This window comes from Pelophylax lessonae (assembly GCF_965119305.1).
Source record: "Pelophylax lessonae genome assembly, chromosome: 4".
In the NCBI taxonomy this organism is placed as follows: domain Eukaryota; kingdom Metazoa; phylum Chordata; class Amphibia; order Anura; family Ranidae; genus Pelophylax; species Pelophylax lessonae.
This window is the reverse complement of record NC_138771.1, coordinates 9,746,444-9,769,718: the sequence shown is the minus strand read 5'-3', so window position 1 is coordinate 9,769,718 and position 23,275 is coordinate 9,746,444.

The following is a 23,275-nucleotide window of genomic DNA, read 5'->3' as shown; positions in this document are numbered from 1 at the left end:
CCCTCTATTCGCTACCCTCTGCCCAGGTCCGGTTGCTGGGACACTACTCTGCTTCTATCCCCATTAGGAGGGGCACGCGACAGGGTTGCCCCCTATCACCCCTTATATTTGCGATTGCCATAGAATCCCTGGCGATTGCGATCCGCCACCACCCAGACATTCATGGCGTTTGCTGTGGTCCGTCAGAGCACAAATGCGCTCTTTTTGCAGATGATGTCCTACTCTTCCTGACGTCCCCTGTTGTTTCGCTCCCTTCCGTCATGCGCTTGCTCCAGACGTTCTCGCTTGCCTCTGGCCTCACTGTGAATTTCTCCAAATCCATGGCTCTCAACATCACGGTTCCCATACCTACTCTCGAGGCTCTAAAACCTTCCTTTCCATTTCTCTGGTGTCATTCCTCGCTCCCCTACTTGAGAGTGCACCTTACCCGGTCCATCACCACTTTGTACCAGACTAATTACCCCCCCTTGTTCAGAAATTTGAAGGCTGACATGTCATGCTGGGATTTTCACAATCTCTCCTGGCTGGGTAGGATAAACTCGGTCAAAATGACCCTGCTACCGAGGCTGCTGTATTTCTTTCGTTCCCTTCCCATCCCCCTTCGTAAAAGTCATCTGAACGCCTTACAATCCAGTGTAGTGAAATTTGTTTGGGGCAAGAAGGGTTACCGATGCTCACGCTGTGTACTGTTCCGACAAAGGACACAAGGCGGATTGGCCTTGCTCAATCTGTGGAAATATTATCAGGCAGCTCAGCTTGCCCAGTTTTCTGTGATCTATACCCGCGGTTCGAAACCTGACTGGATTCACATTGAGAGGCAGGCTATCCCTACTTACACACTGGACTATGTCGCCTGGTGCCCAACTAGGCTCCAACCTGCGATCTTAGCACCCACCCTATCGCACTCTATCAGCCTATGTAGACAGCTCTATCGACTCCCTAGTCTGGTCTCACCCATGAGGCCGTTAACTCATTTATTCCATCATCCCCAATTCTTGCCCGGGCATGACGTCAAAGCATTTCACTGGTGGACAAACAAAGGTCTGTACCGCATAGGACATTTCCTATCGCCCTCCGGCCCACTCTCCCTTTCCCATTGCATTAACAAACTTGAGATGCCGGCGTCCGAAAAGTTCAGTTTTTTTCAAATTTCCCATTTTCTGCATGCAATGTGGTCAGACAAACAGGTACCTCCAAGATTGACATCCTACGAGCGGTGGTGTTCTGAATCATCGGAGCTGAGGGGGGGCATATCAACCATATACGCAGCCCTGATGGATCCCTTAGATAAGCCAGCTTATGCCCTCAAATGGGAAAGTGATTTACAGACAGCTTACTCCCTAGACGAATGGCACCGTCTGTTTCATAGATCCTTCAAAGGCGTCATTAACACAACTTTCATTGAGGCAAATGTTAAAATTTTGACTCGGTGGTATTTGGTACCGACCCGTCTGGCACTTATGTTCCCTGGCACATCACCCTTGTGTTTCAGGGGTTGTGAACTCCAGGGGTCCTTCATTCACATTTGGTGGACGTGCCCTAGAATCCGTTCCTTTTGGAATACATTTTTCCACCTGCTTCGACAAGTCACGAACCTACAGGTCACCCAAACACCTCATGTCACCTTCCTCCATGACTTCCCACGGACGTATCCTAAGAGCTTGTCCACCCTATTGTTTTTTATGCTCCTGGCCGTGAAGCTCACTTTGGCTAAGTCCTGGAAACAACCTTCGGTCTCCCTTAACGCTGCTAAATGGAAGATCTCTTGGATCATGGCCCAGGAAAAAATGGTGGCAATCTTCCAGGACCGATTAGCTAAGTATGAAGCTGTTTGGGATCCATGGGCTCAATACCTGCATATAACCTTGTAGACTTCCCTGACTTCCCTACCACACCTACTGTACCCCCGGTGACTCTCCCTCCCTTCCTTCATCCTCGTCCTGCTTACTTGCCCCTTCTTCCTTCTGTCTCTCTTACCCCTATCTTTCTACTAAACTAATTTTGTCTGGTTTTTTTATTTTATTTTTTTATTTATTGCTTTTAGGATTGGGGCTCCCCCCACTCCTCCTTGTGGAGCCTTTTCTCATTGCACCTGCCTCCGTACCTGCTCAGGGTTTCTTCTGCTGAGAACCCTGTTATGTCTTGGTGAGAGGCCTGGTCCCCAAATGTGTCGCAACCCTCCTGGGTGCTTGGGGCCGGGGTTTCCCTCACCGATTAGCTGTGTGTTCCCCCTCCTCCCCACAAGATTCCGCTTGGCTCCCGGGGGGATCTGGGGAAGCCTCTCCATCACTGGTTCCTGTTCATTAGCACACGTAATAGGCCTTTTTTTGGTCGTCATTCTTAGTTGGCCAGTAAATGCTCTTCTGTGTCCTTCATTGTTGTTATGCATTGTTCAGATCGATCTTTTGTTTCATTGTTGATTGCTAATGGTTGCATTTGACAGTTTGTATTGCTTTTGTTTTATTCAATAAAATAAAATATTTGAAAGTAAAAAAAAAACAGGAAAAAAAACAACTGACAAATATACAAAAATACAAATATCTTAACAAAAGGATGTTATCAGCTCGTATTGAGTATCATGTCATCAAAAACAGTTAAAGTGGAGTTCCAGCCTCAAAATGAAAATTTGACATCCGCTTGCTCTAGGTAACCTGAAAAAGAATTGGATAATCACGATTTGTTTTTGCTTTACTTACCTTGATATTGAAGAAAATATACTTATCTTCCTTCCTCTTCCTCCCTCTGTGGCCGCGGCCCGCGCCATGACTTCCTGCTTGCATTGACTCCTGGGAGCCAAACCACCATGCTTGGTGGTGGCTTTCATGTGTCTTACACTGAGGAGAGGCTTCCGTCAGGCCACTCTGCCATAAAGCCCCGACTGGTGGAGGGCTGCAGTGATGGTTGACTTTCTACAACTTTCTCCCATCTCCTGACTGCATCTCTGGAGCTCAGCCACAGTGATCTTTGGGTTCTTCTTTACCTCTCTCACCAAGGCTCTTCTCCCCCGATAGCTCAGTTTGTCCGGACGGCCAGCTCTAGGAAGGGTTCTGGTCGTCCCAAACGTCTTCCATTTGAGGATTATGGAGGCCACTGTGCTCTTAGGAACCTTAAGTGCAGCAGAAATCTTTTTGTAACCTTGGCCAGATCTGTGCCTTGCCACAATTCTGTCTCTGAGCTCTTCAGGCAGTTCCTTTGACCTCATGATTCTCATTTGCTCTGACATGCTTTGTGATCTGGAAGGTCTTATATAGACAGGTGTGTGGCTTTCCTAATCAAGTCCAATCAGTATAATCAAACACAGCTGGGCTCAAATGAAGGTGTAGAACCATCTCAAGGATGATCAGAAGAAATGGAAAGCACCTGAGTTAAATATATGAGTGTCACAGCAAAGGGTCTGAATACTTAGGACCATGTGATATTTCAGTTTTTCTTTTTTAATAAATCTGCAACAATGTCAACAATTCTGTGTTTTTCTGTCAGTATGGGGTGCTATGTGTACATTCATGAGGAAGAAGAATGAACTTAAATGATTTTAGCAAATGGCTGCAATATAACAAAGAGTGAAAAATTTAAGGGGGTCTGAATACTTTCCGTACCCACTGTATATATATATATATATATATATATATATATATATATATATATATATATATAAAGTTTTCGATGCAAAACATATCTATTTGAACGTTTTAATCGAAAAAAAAAAAATCTGTAAATTTGAAAGAGACATAAAATGGATTCCGAATATGAATCCCAAATACGATTTGAACAAATCAATCAAATTTAATGAACCTAATAAACTAGATTCAGGGCCACCATCAGGGGGGGACAGCCCATACACATGTAGGGGGCCTGAGAGTCACAAGGGGCATGGGCCATGCCAGAGGCCGGGCCGGCTCCGGGGCAGGGCGGTACAAATTCACATTTGCCTGTGTGCACCTCCTGTAAGCCTGGACCATGTCAGCAGACAGCAGCTTGCAAACCCCGGCAGGAGACAGACTGTCCTCTTGTTCCTCACTTATCTCTGGACAGGCGACCCCTACAGGATAAAGGAAAAGGAATTGGCAGCACTCCAGGTTGAGTCAATCTCCAGATTTATTGACTGGACATCCAAATATGACAATCGTGACAAGGTAGACGCGTTTCACACGCTGACTGTGCTATGATTAAGCACACAGTCAGTGTGTGAAACGCGTCTACCTTGTCACGATTGTCATATTTGGATGTCCAGTCAATAAATCTGGATTTTGACTCAACCTGGAGTGCTGCCAATTCCTTTTCCTTTATCAAGTTTTCACGGAGGCGAGCCGGGGCATGCACCGGTGTGAGTCATCAGGCAATCACACCACCTTGAGCAGTGAGTTCTTGTCTTTTCGACTCCTACAGGCTAACGGCGTAACGGCGGAGCTCCAGATGGGAAAGTAAGTGCAGGCAACAGGAGTGTGCGGGCTCTGCAATGTTAGGGGAAGGAGCCGGTACTGGTAACTCATCTGCTGCATGGGACTAGAGGAGGAGAAGGATATGGGATGGAGGAGGAAATGGGATGGAGGAGAGGAGGAGGACATGGGATGGAAGAGGACATGGGATGGAGGAGAGGAGGAGGACATGGGATGGGGGGGTGGGACTGGAGAAGGAGGAGGACATGAGATGGGACTTGGTGGGATGGCTGTGTTGGTGGCCCTAAAGCTGTGTAAGGGGCCCCAAAAGTCTGCCCTGACTAGATTAACAAATCTCAAGGAAACAAAACACATTTTTTTTGTCATGCACATGTCTAACCCTTATCTCCTCCAAAGAGAAAATGGTCACACTACTTCTCTGGTGGAATGACAAATACCCTAACCAGAGAAAAAAAAATGTACTGTTCATTTTACAGCTTCTATAATAACCTCAGGAATTGTTCTCATATATAAACGTCATGTATCTATATATACGTATCTTAAACAAAAATCCATTTGCCGTACCTCCTATCAGTCAGCGCTGGCCTCCTATCAGTTTTATGACATTTTTCTCTTATCTGCTCTCAGCATACACAGGATTTTTATTATTTTTCTTGAATCAATCTTGTAGATGTGTACTATTTTGTTTGTTTCTTCAATCCGCAGTAATTCTCCTTGATTTACATGAATGAACCAGGAACGCGTTTTCGCCATTTGGGCTTTTTTTTTTTGATTTTCCTCTTCAGAATAATCCTGTAAAACTCTTCTACTAATCTAATACACTCACATATTCTGACTTAATTTAAAAAGCCAAAGCGATTCATGAAACATGCAGTAACCCCCAAGAATCAGTCAGAAGTCACATTTAACTCACTGGAGAACCGTAAAATGAAATAGGATTTGAACGTGCCGCGGATTACTGCAGCTTGTACATCTCCAGTACTTTCTGCATTTCATTTCTAAAAACACTCCATTAATTCTGTACAAGATTAATTACTGGCAGGACTGCACTTTGCTCAGCTTGGGAACTCTTTGCCCTATTAAATAAACCCGGCTATCTCGGACAAGGTTATGATCGTGCAGTTGAACATTTCCTGTAGTTTTATCCTAATATTTTACATAGCACTGGGTGCCAACTTCTGCTGTAACTGTGCTGGATTTTGTTTTTTTTTTTGCAAATATTTTATTTATTAACCACTTAAGCCCCGGAAGATTTTACCCCCATCCTGACCAGGGCCTATTTTGCGATTCGGCACTGCGTGAATTTAACGGACAATTGCGCGGTCGTGTGACGCTGTACCCAAATGAAACTGAAGTCCTTTTTTTCCCACAAACAGAGCTTTCTTTTGGTGGTATTTGATCACCTGTGCGATTTTTTGATCATGCGCTATAAACAAAAAAATGAGCGACAATTTTGCAAAGATAACAATATTTTTCACATTTTTTTATATGAAATTCCCAAAAAAAAAAGTAAAAATGAAAATTTTTTAACATTTTTGGCCAATTTGTTTTCCGCTACATATGTTTGGTAAAAAAAAAAAATCACAATAAGCGTATTTTGATTGGTTTGCGCAAAAGTTATTGCGTTTACTAACTAAGAGAAAGATTTTTGTCATTTTTATTGTTTTTTTTTTTTTTTAACGAGTAATGGCGGCGATCTGAGATTTTTTTTGCGGGACTGCGACATTGCGGCGGACAGATCGGACCCTTGACTGACATTTTTGATACTTTTGGGGGTACCAGTGACATTACTACAGTAATCAGTGCTATACATATGCACTGTTACTGTAAAAATGACACTGGCAGGGAAGGGGTTAACTTTATTGGAGAGGCAGGGGTTAAATGTGTCCCTAGGGGCGTGCTTCTTACTGTAAAGGGGCGTGGCTTTTATGTAACCACAGAGACATACGATCCTAAATAGCAGGATCGTATGATCTCTGCAGTTACACAGGGGAGAATGACATGCGGCTTTGTTTACATTATCCGCCTGCCTTTCTCCCTCTGTAACAGACGATCGCGAGTGACCGGCAGACATCCGAGGCGCTGGTCACTCGCGCTGGAATGTCCGAGAACGAGCGGGGGTGGGAGCGCCCCCTATTGGCTCGCGGGCGAGTGACGTATATATACGTCACGTTGCCTAGGCCTTTTGGCTAAGATCAAGTGTAGTATCTGTTCTTATCAGTTGGTATGGGCCTCAGCTAGTACCAGTATGACCGAAACCCGGAGCGCTCTAAGTATTGAGGTATGGGGAGTAGGTCATCTGGGAAAGAATGTGGGGCCCGCCGCCTTCTGATTTGAATGGGTTGAACTGTCCTAACCAGTTTGAAGGGGGCAGGAAAGCCGGTCTGACTGGGTGGCCGGTGGAACTGCTCCTGGATGTAATGGGCTGAGGAACAGGATGGCGAGGGGAGGGCTTTCTCTCCTGGGTTTTGATCTGGCCTTGCAAAAGGCCTGTCCCCAGTGGTAGGTAAGCTCTCTCTAAGCTGTCCAGGTTCTGATGTCTGCTGCTGGGGATAGGCTACACTTGGTCTGGCCGGGGGCTGAGATTGAAAAAGCCCGTAGTGTAAGTGCCCCTGGGGTGGCAGCCCAGGGGTGCCTTAATTTCTCACTGGTGAGGGGCAGCTCGCTGTGAGTTTTTTCGGCACCTTGGTCACTGCACTATGCACACCTTTTTCACACCTGCCTCTTGGGATAGGCCTTTTGGCTTGCACCAGAGGAATTTTTTATTCCGGCTGGAAGGCCTGCCTTGGTTCCTCACATGGCACCATAGCACTTTCCCCACTTCCCTTTCCCCCACTTCTTTGTTTGTTTGTCCTTTTCTTTGGAGTTTGTCACCTGCACTATCACCTTTGTTTTCTTTATTTGCACGACTTGGAGGGTGTGGGTCCTCGGGCCCAGCCTTGAGTCTTGGGAGGGGGTGGATATGGCCTTCTGGCTTAGTTCGCCCTCTCTCATGGGGTCTCCCTTCGGGGGAGCTCCACTTAGTACTTGGGGTGGGCTGTTTCGGCAGTCCCCCTGAAGAACGGGGTCAGTTTGGTTTCGGCCGACTGACCACAAGTACCTTAAATCCTTGTCAGGAGTCTTGCGCCCCGGGGGATCGAGGTTTCGTGTCCTACCTCTTCGGAGGGAAGACCATTCGTTTTCGCACACCCTGTACACTTTTTGTGTTCTCACTTTGTGTGTGTGCACTTTTTTATGCACCGGGTGGAGTCTTTTGAGTGTGTTCCACACGCTACGGGCTTTAAAAAAAAAAAAAAAAAGGAGGGGCTGACCGCCACCGTATATTGTCGTGCGGCGGTCGGCAAGGGGTTAAAGCTGAGTTGCGGCCTCGGGGGTCAAATTTAGATAAAAATACCCCCGGGACAGTCAGGGCTAGTACATTCCATAATGGATAGCCTCTGAACTGTCACGGGTCGCACTTACCTGTAAGAAGAAATACTTACCTTTGAAAAGTTCTTCTCCAGCGCTGCCATCTCAGGTGTGGGCAGCTGAAGCCAGCGCGTCCTCTTCTGCGGCCTCTTCGGTGATGTCAGAAGTCCCACAATGCACTGCACTGGCCCCGCTCGTCACTTTCGGTGCAGGCGCAGCATCCCTGCACAGCTTTTGGGCATGCCCAGAAGCTGTTTAGCAGGGAATGCAGCGCTTGCACCGGAAGTGACGAGCGGGGCCGGTGCAGGCGTATTGACTCCTGGGAGCGATGACGTTCAGCTCCCAGGAGTCATAGCAAGCCAGAAGTGATGGTGCGGGCCGCGGCCACCGAGGGAGGAAGTGGAAGGAAGGTGAGTATATTTTCTTCAATATCAAGGTAAGTGACCAAAAAAAAAAAAAAAAATGGGAGCATCCATTTCTTTTTCAGTTGGCCCTTAGCAAGCGGATGGCCCAAGATCGATTTTTTTCGATTTTGAGGCCGGAACTTCGCTTTAAGTTTCGATTCAGTGAGAGAACAGAAGAGATGCACAGGTATAAAAACAGGAAAAAGCAGGCGCATGCGCGGCAGCTCCCTGTATGGCCGCTTAATCAGGGAGCTCCGTCCCGCTGTGTGCTGACTGACAGCCTCGCAGCGCTCGCCGGCACATACCTTCCTCCTCCGGGCACCGATCGGCTCCGGAACACCCGCGGCACCTCCAGGGACCCCCGATGTCTGGTTCCCAGATCCGTAGGGACCTCTCCCCGCAGTTCTTCTCGGAGGCCTCCCGCCCTGCCAGCCCCAAGATGGCGGCCACTTCTCTTCACAGTGCGGGACCGGAGGATCAGGAGGACATTGCGGATGCTCCAACACCCACCACGCCACACAGGTCAGTGGATGACTGCCCGACCACCCCCCTGGACTTGCCCCAGGTCCTGTCCCCTGCCTCCACAGTCTCACTCCTGGAGAGGACCCTTGGGGAACTAACTCAGTCCCCGGCTGTGGCCTACCCTGCTGTTCAGCCCCTGTCACAGGGCCCCCTACCTCTCCCTCCTCCTCACCAGCAGGATTTTTCCTATCTTATGGCAACCTTCTCTCAGATGCTCACACAGGGCCTGGCACAGACTGCTTCCCAAATAACTTCTGCCATCCACAATGATCTCCAGAACCTGGGATCCAGACTGGAGGCTATTGAACTGAAATCAGACCAGACAGTCCTTAAAGTCAACCAAAACTCAGCCAGGATGCAGGATTTACATGATCAACTGGACACTGCTTTATCAAAAATTGATGAGCTTGAGAATCGCTCCAGGAGATATAATTTTAGGATCAGGGGATTACCTGAAAGTGTTAAAGATATTGATGATGCTGTTACCGCCTTCATCCGAGACTTGATTCCTGACATACCGCCTCACCGCCTGGAACTGGATAGAGCTCATAGAGCTCTGAGAGCCCCTCTCCCTGACGGTTCCCCAAGGGACATTATCGTTAAGCCACACTTTTACAAAGTAAAAGAGGCGGTCATGAGGATTGCACGCCGCTCCGACCATCTGTCTATCCAAGGCCACACTATCCAAATATTCGCGGATTTATCGCCTACTACTATTCAGAAAAGGCGATCCCTCAAACCACTCCTTCAAGTTTTGCAACAGAAGGCGGTCAAGTATTGGTGGTCCTTTCCCTTCCGTCTTACTTTTCTTCACCAACAACGTACCTACAGCTTCTCGGCTCTTCTGGATGGCGAACAGCTCCTCCTAAAGCTCGGTCTCATCACTCAAGACCCCAACTCCTCCGCTCGTAACAGAAGCTCTGGCTCTTTCAAACGCCCTTCTCCTCAGAGCCCCCTGGTTCTAGCTTGGCAGAAGCAGCAGTTCAAGAGGGCCAAGGATGCTAAACCTCCCTAGATATTCTCCATATCCGGGTTGTCTCTCCACCTTTTCCTTGCAGGACTCGCTCCTGTTTTCTTGCTTGTGGGGGGCTAGGCCCCACGGCTACATTCCTACATGGACTCTCCATACATATAACTTTTTTTTTTGTAGGTATTGTTTTTGTTTTGTTGCTCAAGGGTGTTGGACATCTTCTAATACTGTTTTTCTTATAAATTGTATTGCTCTGCTTACACAGTGGGGGGTTATGCCCCCATTGTCAGTAATTGCTATTGAGCCTTTCAGGTGGTAAACTTTAGCTGCTTAAACTTTCTTGAAACGTGTATTTTTATCTTTTGCCTTTTTCCTCTTCCTTGGGGTGTCTGGCCACAGCGGGATTCCTGCTGCGCCTCGCTCCGTCTCTTCCTGGGACTTCCTGGAGCTGATGCCTTCGCTCCTCGAAGACATCTACGGGTTTCAGGGGTTGGTGGGATCTGGCCTACCTCTCCTGAATTGGGTGGGGATTTTTTCTTTCAATGAATGTTGGCTAATGTTACCGTATGTGTTCTTGTTTTCTCTTTTCCTTTTGTTTCTTCTTTTCTCTCCCCTTTCCTTCCCTTCTCCCCCCCCCCCCTCAGGTCACCGGGGGTCTCTCCAATTTTTTCCTACAGGGATTACGTCTTCCAGGACCGTCGCCATGTTTGAACTTCGCTGCCCACCATGAACGGCTCTGGACTCGTTGCTTCAGCTCCTCTTGTACTGCTGAATCGATGACGACACCGAATACCGCCTCCCCTCCTTGGAAGATTGCTTCTCACAATGTCCAAGGGATTAATTCCCCGTCGAAGAGACGTAAGCTATTCAATCTGTACCACTCTCACCACATTGACATTGCATTCACTCCCGGCATCTTACAGACCTTTGTTTGTTCACCCTAAATACCCTCAATTTTATTTGGCCAATGCTACAGATAAAAGCAGAGGAGTTGCGATATTTTTTGGGCGCCATGTTCACTTTGAACTTACCCGGAAAGTAGAGGATCAGGAGGGGAGATATTTATTGCTCATAGGCTTGCTGGGGGGATTAAAATACTCTCTCCTATCTTATTACGCCCCGAATAAACGTCAAGATCTGTTTTTTCGCCACTTGGCCCCCCACATCATTCCCCATGCAGAAGGCACATTAATCATGGGGGGGGACTCTAATGTAGCCTTGGACCAAAGTCTAGACAAATCCCGCCCGGGTAACCCCTCTCTTTGCCGCCCTCCCAGGCTGAGTACCAGGATAGCTAGGCTGCTCTTCTCGGATGGGTTGGTGGACATTTGGCAGGAACATAATCCCCACGCCAGAGACTACACTCATTTCTCGGTCCCACACAACCTCCTATCAAGGATAGATCATATTTTTATTTCCACGCGGGCGGTCCCATACACGCTTACTTCTTTCATTAAGGACTCCCCTATCTCTGACCATGCCATGGTTGTCTTATTGCTGAACCGCTCTCCCGCATTCGATGGTACGTTTCGGTGGCGTCTTAATGAGGCGCTCTTAAGTGATCCAACTCACTGCACAATTATATCTAAAGCACTTGAGGAGTACTTCTCTTCCAATGTCACCCCGGAAGTCTCCCCCGAGACTATCTGGGCTGCTCACAAGGCGGTTATCCGGGGGAAGCTGATTCAACTTTCCACCAACCTTAAGCGTCAGAGGCGAGCGGATCTACTTACACTGGAATCTGACTTTCTCGCGCTTAGTAAGGACCACAAACGGAACCCTACCCCAACTTCAAAAGCTCGCCTGGAGGACTCCAGGCTTCAATTGAATCTTGCATTGACGACTGAGGCAGAGAAACAACTCCGTTGGTCGGGAGCAGAATTTTATGCTTCCACCGACAAAATTGGCCCCAGACTCGCGGTTAAATTGACCCCCAGACAGCGTTCGCACTCAATTCCCAAAATTAGAACGTCTCAGGGCACACTCTCCCAAAATCCCCAGCAGGCTTTGCAATCCTTTCATTCCTTTTATGCCAAACTATACGATTTTCAATCCCGATCCCCCTCCGCAGTCGCAGTCCTTCCTAGATGGGCTTTCACTCCCATGTCTCAGTCGAGAGCATAGCGATATTTTGGAAGACCCTATTTCCGATGCGGAAGTCTTGTTCGTAATTAAGCACTTGAAGACGGGGTCCACCCCTGGGCCCGATGGATTCTCCTCGCTCTATTATAAAACTTTCGGGCTTAATTTAGCGCCTCACCTCTGTAGATTCTACAACGAGCTGCAAAAGGGGGAGCCTATTGAGAGGGTCTTAAATTCAGCATACATTTCGGTCATCCCCAAACCGGGCAAGGACCACAGTGATGTTAGCAACTACAGACCTATCTCTCTCATTAACGTGGACCTTAAAATATTGACGAAGGTCCATGCTAACAGGCTATCCAGCTTCATCAGTACATATGTCCACAAAGACCAATCGGGTTTTATGCCAGGGAGACAGGGATCTGACCAAATTAGGAGAGCTGTAGACCTTATCTCTTTGACTAACTCCAGATGGGATGGTGGCCCTCACCAAGATACTTTACTCCTTTCTCTTGACTTACATAAGGCGTTTGACTCCCTCTCTTGGCCTTATCTCTTTGAGACCCTCCAGAGGTGGGGTTTTGGCACCAAATTCCTCAATATCTTGCGAGCCCTCTATTCGCTACCCTCTGCCCAGGTCCGGTTGCTGGGACACTACTCTGCTTCTATCCCCATTAGGAGGGGCACGCGACAGGGTTGCCCCCTATCACCCCTTATATTTGCGATTGCCATAGAATCCCTGGCGATTGCGATCCGCCACCACCCAGACATTCATGGCGTTTGCTGTGGTCCGTCAGAGCACAAATGCGCTCTTTTTGCAGATGATGTCCTACTCTTCCTGACGTCCCCTGTTGTTTCGCTCCCTTCCGTCATGCGCTTGCTCCAGACGTTCTCGCTTGCCTCTGGCCTCACTGTGAATTTCTCCAAATCCATGGCTCTCAACATCACGGTTCCCATACCTACTCTCGAGGCTCTAAAACCTTCCTTTCCATTTCTCTGGTGTCATTCCTCGCTCCCCTACTTGAGAGTGCACCTTACCCGGTCCATCACCACTTTGTACCAGACTAATTACCCCCCCTTGTTCAGAAATTTGAAGGCTGACATGTCATGCTGGGATTTTCACAATCTCTCCTGGCTGGGTAGGATAAACTCGGTCAAAATGACCCTGCTACCGAGGCTGCTGTATTTCTTTCGTTCCCTTCCCATCCCCCTTCGTAAAAGTCATCTGAACGCCTTACAATCCAGTGTAGTGAAATTTGTTTGGGGCAAGAAGGGTTACCGATGCTCACGCTGTGTACTGTTCCGACAAAGGACACAAGGCGGATTGGCCTTGCTCAATCTGTGGAAATATTATCAGGCAGCTCAGCTTGCCCAGTTTTCTGTGATCTATACCCGCGGTTCGAAACCTGACTGGATTCACATTGAGAGGCAGGCTATCCCTACTTACACACTGGACTATGTCGCCTGGTGCCCAACTAGGCTCCAACCTGCGATCTTAGCACCCACCCTATCGCACTCTATCAGCCTATGTAGACAGCTCTATCGACTCCCTAGTCTGGTCTCACCCATGAGGCCGTTAACTCATTTATTCCATCATCCCCAATTCTTGCCCGGGCATGACGTCAAAGCATTTCACTGGTGGACAAACAAAGGTCTGTACCGCATAGGACATTTCCTATCGCCCTCCGGCCCACTCTCCCTTTCCCATTGCATTAACAAACTTGAGATGCCGGCGTCCGAAAAGTTCAGTTTTTTTCAAATTTCCCATTTTCTGCATGCAATGTGGTCAGACAAACAGGTACCTCCAAGATTGACATCCTACGAGCGGTGGTGTTCTGAATCATCGGAGCTGAGGGGGGGCATATCAACCATATACGCAGCCCTGATGGATCCCTTAGATAAGCCAGCTTATGCCCTCAAATGGGAAAGTGATTTACAGACAGCTTACTCCCTAGACGAATGGCACCGTCTGTTTCATAGATCCTTCAAAGGCGTCATTAACACAACTTTCATTGAGGCAAATGTTAAAATTTTGACTCGGTGGTATTTGGTACCGACCCGTCTGGCACTTATGTTCCCTGGCACATCACCCTTGTGTTTCAGGGGTTGTGAACTCCAGGGGTCCTTCATTCACATTTGGTGGACGTGCCCTAGAATCCGTTCCTTTTGGAATACATTTTTCCACCTGCTTCGACAAGTCACGAACCTACAGGTCACCCAAACACCTCATGTCACCTTCCTCCATGACTTCCCACGGACGTATCCTAAGAGCTTGTCCACCCTATTGTTTTTTATGCTCCTGGCCGTGAAGCTCACTTTGGCTAAGTCCTGGAAACAACCTTCGGTCTCCCTTAACGCTGCTAAATGGAAGATCTCTTGGATCATGGCCCAGGAAAAAATGGTGGCAATCTTCCAGGACCGATTAGCTAAGTATGAAGCTGTTTGGGATCCATGGGCTCAATACCTGCATATAACCTTGTAGACTTCCCTGACTTCCCTACCACACCTACTGTACCCCCGGTGACTCTCCCTCCCTTCCTTCATCCTCGTCCTGCTTACTTGCCCCTTCTTCCTTCTGTCTCTCTTACCCCTATCTTTCTACTAAACTAATTTTGTCTGGTTTTTTTATTTTATTTTTTTATTTATTGCTTTTAGGATTGGGGCTCCCCCCACTCCTCCTTGTGGAGCCTTTTCTCATTGCACCTGCCTCCGTACCTGCTCAGGGTTTCTTCTGCTGAGAACCCTGTTATGTCTTGGTGAGAGGCCTGGTCCCCAAATGTGTCGCAACCCTCCTGGGTGCTTGGGGCCGGGGTTTCCCTCACCGATTAGCTGTGTGTTCCCCCTCCTCCCCACAAGATTCCGCTTGGCTCCCGGGGGGATCTGGGGAAGCCTCTCCATCACTGGTTCCTGTTCATTAGCACACGTAATAGGCCTTTTTTTGGTCGTCATTCTTAGTTGGCCAGTAAATGCTCTTCTGTGTCCTTCATTGTTGTTATGCATTGTTCAGATCGATCTTTTGTTTCATTGTTGATTGCTAATGGTTGCATTTGACAGTTTGTATTGCTTTTGTTTTATTCAATAAAATAAAATATTTGAAAGTAAAAAAAAAACAGGAAAAAAAACAACTGACAAATATACAAAAATACAAATATCTTAACAAAAGGATGTTATCAGCTCGTATTGAGTATCATGTCATCAAAAACAGTTAAAGTGGAGTTCCAGCCTCAAAATGAAAATTTGACATCCGCTTGCTCTAGGTAACCTGAAAAAGAATTGGATAATCACGATTTGTTTTTGCTTTACTTACCTTGATATTGAAGAAAATATACTTATCTTCCTTCCTCTTCCTCCCTCTGTGGCCGCGGCCCGCGCCATGACTTCCTGCTTGCATTGACTCCTGGGAGCCAAACGTCCTCGCTCCCAGAAGTCAATGCATCTGCACCGGCCCTGCTCGTCACTTCTGGTGCAGGCGCATCATTCCCTGCTAAACAGCTTCTGGGACTCCGACGTCACCGAAGAGGACGCTCCAGCTTCAGCTGCCCACACCTGAGATGGCAGAGCTGGACAAGACATTTTCCAGGTAAGTATTTCTTCTAAAAGGTAAGAGAACCCGGGAACAGCTCAGAGGCTATCATTGCTGAAATGCACTAGCCCTAACTGTCCCAGGGGTATTTTTATCTGAAAAATTATTTTGAGGCCGGAAATCCACTTTAAAAAAAACACCCTGTAGTATAAAGTACCACCAGTCCCAGTAGCACCAACAGATGAGGATATCGGCAGAGATCAAGGCTGGCATACTACAGTGTCAACAAATATATGTACATCATCGCAGTCCCGAGCATCCCTCTCCTCTCTCCCTTAATATTTCAATGAGAGTAAAGATAATCTATAGAAAAAGGGAGCAGAAAGGAAATAAAAAAGAAGAGAAAGATAGCAAGAAAGAGAGTGAGAGGAAAGAAAGAAAAAAAAAAAGGGGGGGGGGGGGTGAGTAGGGAACGGGGGGAGATAAAGTGTGTCAGGTAGAGCTCATATTCCATAGGACAAACATATTCCAAATTGTCCAGTTTGTCATTTTTTTCCCTGTCATGTTGAGCTGTGAGAAGAAGGTTTTCCATGTTGTGTACCTCTTCGACCTTACTTATGCAGTCACTGATAGTCGGGGGGGTGCTTTTTTTTCTAAAGTAATTGAATGCAAGATTTGGCGGCAATAAAGGCTTCTGATATTTTCCTACTAGGATATTGGAGAGAGGAAGTAGAAAAAAAGCGGGGTCATTTGGAATCTCATAATCAGTAAAGTCTCTGAGAAGGTCACTGACTGCCTTCCAATAGTGAGTACGTTTCGGACAAGACCAGAAGACATGCATTAATGTTCCCCATTCCCCTCGGCACCTCCAGCAAAGATCTGAGGTGTGTGGGTAGAATTTGTGTATTTGGGAGGGCAAAAATACCATCACATCAGTATTTTATAGTTGGTCTCCTGCAGAGTAGTACAGGTAGAGGACTTCAGCGAGAGCAGGGTGATATTCTGTTTCTGCTGAGGTGTGAAGGTGCGACCGAGGTCCACCTCCCATTTCTGGAGAGACGGCAGGAAACACTGTTCAGGTGGAGAAATCAAGAGGTTGTATATTGTAGAGAGGGGGCGAGATAGGGTACCCTCACCGGTGCAATGCTCCTTGAGGGGCGTAAGAGCACGAAGGTATGCCGCTAGGGTCGGTAGGGAGTGTAGGTAATGGTGGGTCTAAATCGCTTTCCAGATGGTAAGTCTAAAAGGCCCAAGAGCATCGTTAACTGGGCAAGTGTAGGCCACAAATCGTCCATCAGGAAATGGGAGGCCTGAAAGAGTCCCTGATCCTTCAATTCTAGAAAAGAGTGGTCTCGAAGGAAAGGAGTAAAGGCCAGATTACCTATGTTCGGGAACAGGGGACAATCAGTTGAGGATATAGACGAGTGGCTGCAAAGACAGGCAACTACTCTGATGGTAGTTCCCCCAGTGGGGTGCAGTATTATAGCACGCGGGAGCGAGTCCCTGCACCATGGAGCCACAGACAAGGAAGCATCAGATTGGGAATGTTCCAGTCGTACCCACAACTTATGCCGGTAGTGTCGTCTCCAATCTATCAGTCTGCCTAGATGGGTGGCTTGGTAATACTTAAAAACATCCGGCAAAACCAGGCCCCTGTGCAGTTTGGGTCTCGTTAGCAGACCGCGAGGGATACGCGGTTTCTTGTGTGCCCATATGAAGTTCGTAAACATGGCGTGCGTCTGTTTAAAAAATGGAGGGCATCGTGATTCGTAGGGCTTGAAACAAATAAATTAGCTTAGGGAGTACACACATCTTCAGGAGGTTACATCTCCCGAACCTGGAGTGTATACCCAGGTGCCAGGACTCCAAAAGTTTCCGTATCTGGGGCAGAACTGGGGGAAGTTAAGGTCATAGAGTTTGGAAAGGTCAGGAGGAATCAGGGTACCTAGATACTTAAGGGCTGTAGCAGTCCATTTAAACGCAGGCTGTTTTGCAATTGTCGCAGGAGCATAGGGGTGACTCCAACCCCTATGGCTTCAGATTTACCAAAATTTATTTTCAGGTTAGAATAGCGACCATAAATCTCAAAATCATGGAGAAGGTTAGGAAGGGAAACAAGCTGATTAGTAAGGGAGAAAAGAAGGTCATCCGCGTAAGCTTTGACTTTACACTGCGTGCTACCTACGCGCAAACCAGTAATGTCAGGATTAGAGCGAATCTTACAGGGAGAAAAGGTTCCAAGGTAAGTACAAAGAGAAAGGGGGACAGAGGTCAACCTTGTCGAGTTCCATTGGCAATCGTGAAGGGGTCCAACAAAATCCCATTACTCTTTACCTGAGCCGAGGGTTTGGAGTATACCTGGGAAATCCAGTTCAACATATTGTCCCTGAGGCCAATATGTTTCAGCACCGAAGACATAAATCACCAGTCCACGCAATCAAATGCTTTCTCTGCGTCTGTGTTCAGAAAAACAGTAGGGGTATGAGTCGTGTTCGCCATGTATATTAAATCCAATACTTTGGTCGTGTGTTATCACGTGCTTCCCGGGAGGGCACAAATCCAACCTGATCCCAATGGACCAGCTGGAGAAGGTGGTCAGCTAACCGCGTCGCTAAGATTTTGGTAAATATCTTGAGGTCCGTATTTAGGAGAGATATAGGCCTGTAACTGCCGCATGCGGAAGGGTCTTTGCCCTCTTTGTGGATAAGGGAAATATGTGTCCTCAGGGTGTCTTGTGGAAGGGAAGAACTGGATCCTAGGGTATTACAAATTGCAACATATGCGGGCCTAAAGTAGGTAGGAAAGACTTATAATATTGCAGGGTAAAGCCGTCTGGTCCAGGGGCTTTCCCTAGCTTAAATGATCCTATCGCTGCCTGTAACTCCTCCATGGAGATAGGGGCCTCTAAAACCATGTGGATCTCCTCCGAAAGCTGGGGGAGGTCAGAAGAAGAAATGTAATTGTCCAGTTGAGATTGGGGTACATTACGGTCCGGAAGGTTGTATAATGAAGCGTAGAAGGCCCCAAAATCCCGAGCTATCTGTTTAGAGAGAGTAATTTTTTGGCCAGCGGGGGAGACTAGGTGGGGTATATAGTTGGTCGAGCACAATTCCCTCACCAAACACGCCAGAAGCTTACCACATTTATTTCCAGAGATATAATGAAGCTTGCAACAACGTTGCAGATCGGCTTTGGCTTTATAAAACTGAAGGTCTGTAACCTGCTTGAGAAGTGCAAACAACTCTTCTTCAATCGTGGTATCCTGGGTGCGCTTATGTCGCAGTTCCAGTTGATGAATCTTCCCAAGCAGGGACGCAACCTTCTCCACCCTGGCTCTGTTAGGACGGGAGCCATGCTTGATAAGTACCCCTCGTATCACCGCCTTATGTGCCTCCCACACAATACCCGGGTCACAGTCTTGGGTCGCATTCATTTGAAAATATGTGGAGAGTTCCCTGGAGATATCCTCCAGGATCTCTGGGGGGTTGGAGAAGGCTTTCATTCAGTTTCCAAAAGCGAGTACCAGTGGAGGGGACCTCCGATAACATATAGGTCAAAGTGATAGGGGCGTGATCAGAAAACTTAATCGTTTCAATAGTGGAGGCAGAAACGGCATGCAGTTGGGAATGGGGGATAAGGAACAGATCAATCCTAGAATAGGACTTGTGAGGCAAGGAATAAAACGTGTAATTGCGGTCACTTGGGTGCTGTAGGCGCCAAACATCAATCAATTGGGCATCATAGAGAGCTTGAGTGATCCATCAATGGGAGCCCGGAGGAACTGAGGAGCAGCCAGATGACGTATCTACCCCGGGGAAAGGGGCACATTAAAGTCGCCTCCTAGAATGAGTTGACCCTCCGAAAAAGATGTAATTAGTTTCAAGACCTGACCAAGGAAAGAATCCTGTTTCTCATTGGGTGCGTATATAGTAGCAAACGTTACCCAAATGTCCACTACCAGTCCCTTAAAACAGAGATATTGTCCATCGGGGTCGTTAAGAGTCTGCTGGTGCGTCCAAGGGAGTTTGGCTGATATCAGAATGGACACTCCTTTGGATTTCGCCGTCACATTCATGGAATGGTAAGTTATGGGATAGTATCTATTTTTCAGTACGGGTAGTCTATCATCTCTAAAGTGGGTTTCCTGGATAAACGCCACGTCTGCTCTGTGACGCCTCAGATCAGTTATTAAAACACGTTGTTTTTCGGGCACGTTAAGCCCTTTGACATTGGGTGAGACTACCTTTACCTGATCCATTATAAGGAAGGGACAAGAAGGGGGGATAGAAAAAGGAGGGAGAGAAAAAAAAGGGGGGGGGTGGGAGGAAAGCAAGAGCGGAAGAGCAAGAGAAAGGAAGGGAAAGCACAAAAAGAGAGAAAAGAGAGGTATTAAAGACAGAGGAAAGAGGAAGAAAGGAGAAAAGCAGGGGAGACCAGGTCCCCCCAAACTAAGGCAGCATAAAGTCTGCTCCGGCGCATCGCAAAAAGGACCGACTAGTGGGCCCAGGTCTAAATGGGGAAGTGTTCAAGCAGGGACCGGTGAACAGAAGCCCCACCCCTCCCACCCAGCCCAGCATAAACAATTTTAGAAGAACGAACGGAAAAAATACGCAGTATATAACCAAAGTGGTACAACACCTGTAGAATTAAGTGTACAGTATAGTAAAGCCATCAGGGACCGAGCTCATAAGTAAATACCCCAGAAGTAGAGTAGGTAGTATCGCCAGGCATAGCGTCCAAAACATTAAGTCCAATGCCATCAGAGCCTTAGCGAAACCCCAGGCTTGAGTGGCATAGGAGTCCCTGTACCTTGTCACCTGTAATAATAAAAAAACAAAAAAAAAGAACCCCCCCCCCCCAGGTTGGAATTACGGGAGCCCCTGGGGTACAAATCAACATGATAGTTATGTGAAAATTGTAAGGGCAACCAAGATATAATAAACCATTATCTAATTGCATATGCATAGCCCTCCAACAGAGCAAGCAGGCTAACCTGTAATCATATGTGCACACATATGTCACCAGAGAGGCCACAACAATATGGGATTATTTGATGGAAATAATAACATCCAACTGCAGGACAGTGGGAACGTGGCGCTAGAGGCACCACGATTGTGACAGAAGTCTTTGCCAGCAGAACAAATAGAGCTCTGCCGCCCAACATGCGTACCAACTGGTAAAGATATGCATACCCCCTGCCACAACATGGTATTTGAAAGGCAATCATAATAATACGAAACACAGTAAATCAGAACAATTATGTAAAAAAAAACAAAAAAAGGGGGGGAGGGGGCCCCCCAATAGCAACGCCCGAGCATGAAGGTCAAAAGAGATCAAGTCTGAAGAACTTCCAACCCAGGCCCGGGTCAGGTAGACGAAGTAGTGAGAATACAATGAGGGAGCCATCCAGGCCATGATGCAGGAGATCAATGTACAGAGATGACGCCTGCCAAGGTCTGGGAAGAAACGGAGGAAGGAATACAGCAGTCCACAGTAGAGGTACTGTAGAAGAGCAGCGACCCCCCTCAATACCCCCAAAAAGGAAAGGCAAGGGTCAATGTTGTGATTTTCCTGCATTGTGGGGAATAGAAAACTTACTTTGGAGCAGCGGTCACAACAGGAGCAAAGTCAGCAGTTAGGACTCACAGATCGCGGCTGGATCCCTGGAACGGCGACGTGGTCTCTGGGATCTTGGGGGTAAGCTTCTCCAAGACTGCGAAGCACCATTCCGGTTAGGCCCCCGGCGGGGTAGTAGTTGCAGCTAGTCTGGGATCTCTATCGGATCTGTGTCCATGAAGAGGAAGAGGGCCGCTAGATCACTTCTGGAGCGAAGGGTGAAGAATGATTGGCCTTTGAGGAAGGTGGCGGAGAGAGGGAAGTCCAGCGGTAGGTGATGCCTAGGCAGCGGGCTAGATCCAGGAGCAGACGTAGGAGGGCCCGGCACTGTAAGGTCATCCTGGACAGGTTCGGGAAGATCCACAACGATGCCCCATCAAAGTCTATTGGCCCAGACTCTCATGCCTTCCGTACGATCAGTTCTTTGTAAATGTAGCGATGTAGTCTACATAACACATCCCAAGGCCAATTTGGATCTAAGGAGCGTGGGCCAATAGCCCTATGAATCCTGTCAAATTCCAGGTTGGTTGGGTAGGTGTCCCCCAAGAGTCCCTGTACAATAGCGGAAACTGAAGCGGGCAAGTCTTCTGCACCTGTGGCCTCTGGAAGACTCCTGACGCGGATATTGTTCCGTCGGATGCGGTCCTCCAGGTCTTCCATCTGTAGCTGTAGACTAATCGTAGAGTCCATATGTTAAGCTTGGGAGGCCTCCAGGGCAGCATTCTTCTGCTGGATGGACACAACAGCGCTCTCCCCAGTGGTCACTCTATCAGCTAGCGCCCCGACCTCCGTCCAGACAGCCTGTACCTCACGCCTGTGATTGTCCGCCAATCTGCCGACAATCTGCTCCAGGTCAGCTTTGCTAGGCAGGGAAAGGAGCAGAGACATGAATTCCTCCACTGCCCCCAGCATCAGGGGAGTTTGCGAGGCACCCGGTGCCAGTGTGTTAAAGATGGCTGGTGTGTCCAAAGGTGCCTCCAAGGTGGAGGAAGGAGCAGGAGAGGCTTGGGATGCTGCCACCACGTGTTGAAGGCCACGCGCCTCTGCCAAAAAATTCCAAGGTTTAACAACGATTTCAGCAAGTTCCAGCAAGGATCTAGTGTGACGGACATCAGCACACTTGGTCCTTGCTGGAACTTGCTGAAATCGTTGTTAAACCTTGGAATTTTTTGGGAATAAACCTTAAACCTACAATATTACACTATCTGGAGTTTCTCTTCTTTCCATTTGTTACTACCTGAGCTGCCTTATGGAACGCTGAGGAGAAAGCCAGCGGCATAGGAGGATCTTAAAGGGAACTTACCATTAAGCGCGATTGGTCTCAATATTATAAGATATGTGAGACCCACTACATTTGGTAAGTTACCCATCGTATAAATTACTGCACGGAAAGAAGGCTTTAAGCACCTGCACTTTACCAGTCACCATATTGTATTTTGAAAGAGCACTCGCACATTTAGCGAAGAGGGATTTGCACGGATGTTTTGTTTATAATTTATATACTTCAGATTTTTTATATACTTTGGTACACAAGAAAACCTTTTTATTAATTAATCTACATATGGACTTGTAGATATTGGAAAATTGATTTGCACAAGCTATTTGCACATTTGCACTTATATTTGCGGGTTTACAGATTTATTTATATATATATATATCATTGCACAGATTTATGTTTTATGTTTCTTTATAATATTTTAGCAAGCGCTGTAGATAGCCCTAATTTTAGACCTACATTATATGCACTGATATAACTGAAATAATGTAAAGTTTAAGGAATGAGAATACTACCGCTTTAAGTGTCGGTTCACACTAATACAATGCCAGACATCGCATGTGATTCACACCGCATTGCTGTGCAGATCACATCAGATGTCTGTGCAATGCAATTTCTGTGGGATTCTGGTGCGATGTTGGAACCAGCACTGATTTGCAAGGTTTCCCGCATCGCACCAGTGTGAACCGGGACTTAAAACAGTGCAGTCCTTTCTTTTCTTCTTTTACAAAGAATATATAACAGATTGGGCAATATAAATAACTTCAGTCTTTCCAGCAGGTCATTCCGTGTCTTGGTGCATAGAAATCTTCTGGGTGATTGCTCGAGACTGAACATTGCTCACACGTCAATTGATCCGGAGATTGCCCGCTCAATCCTCATTAAAGGCAAATAGCAGTTTGTTCAATTTCTCCATCACTTGATATTATTAGTGCTGTGTTATTGTGCGGCTGAATCAATCCATTGCCACCCTCAGTTTAACTCTTCAGCCATGCCGGTAATTTGCCGCAGTAACATTTCCAGCTGGTTCTGAGCCAAATTCTTGGCAATGCCCATCAAACGGCAATGCTGAGTCGA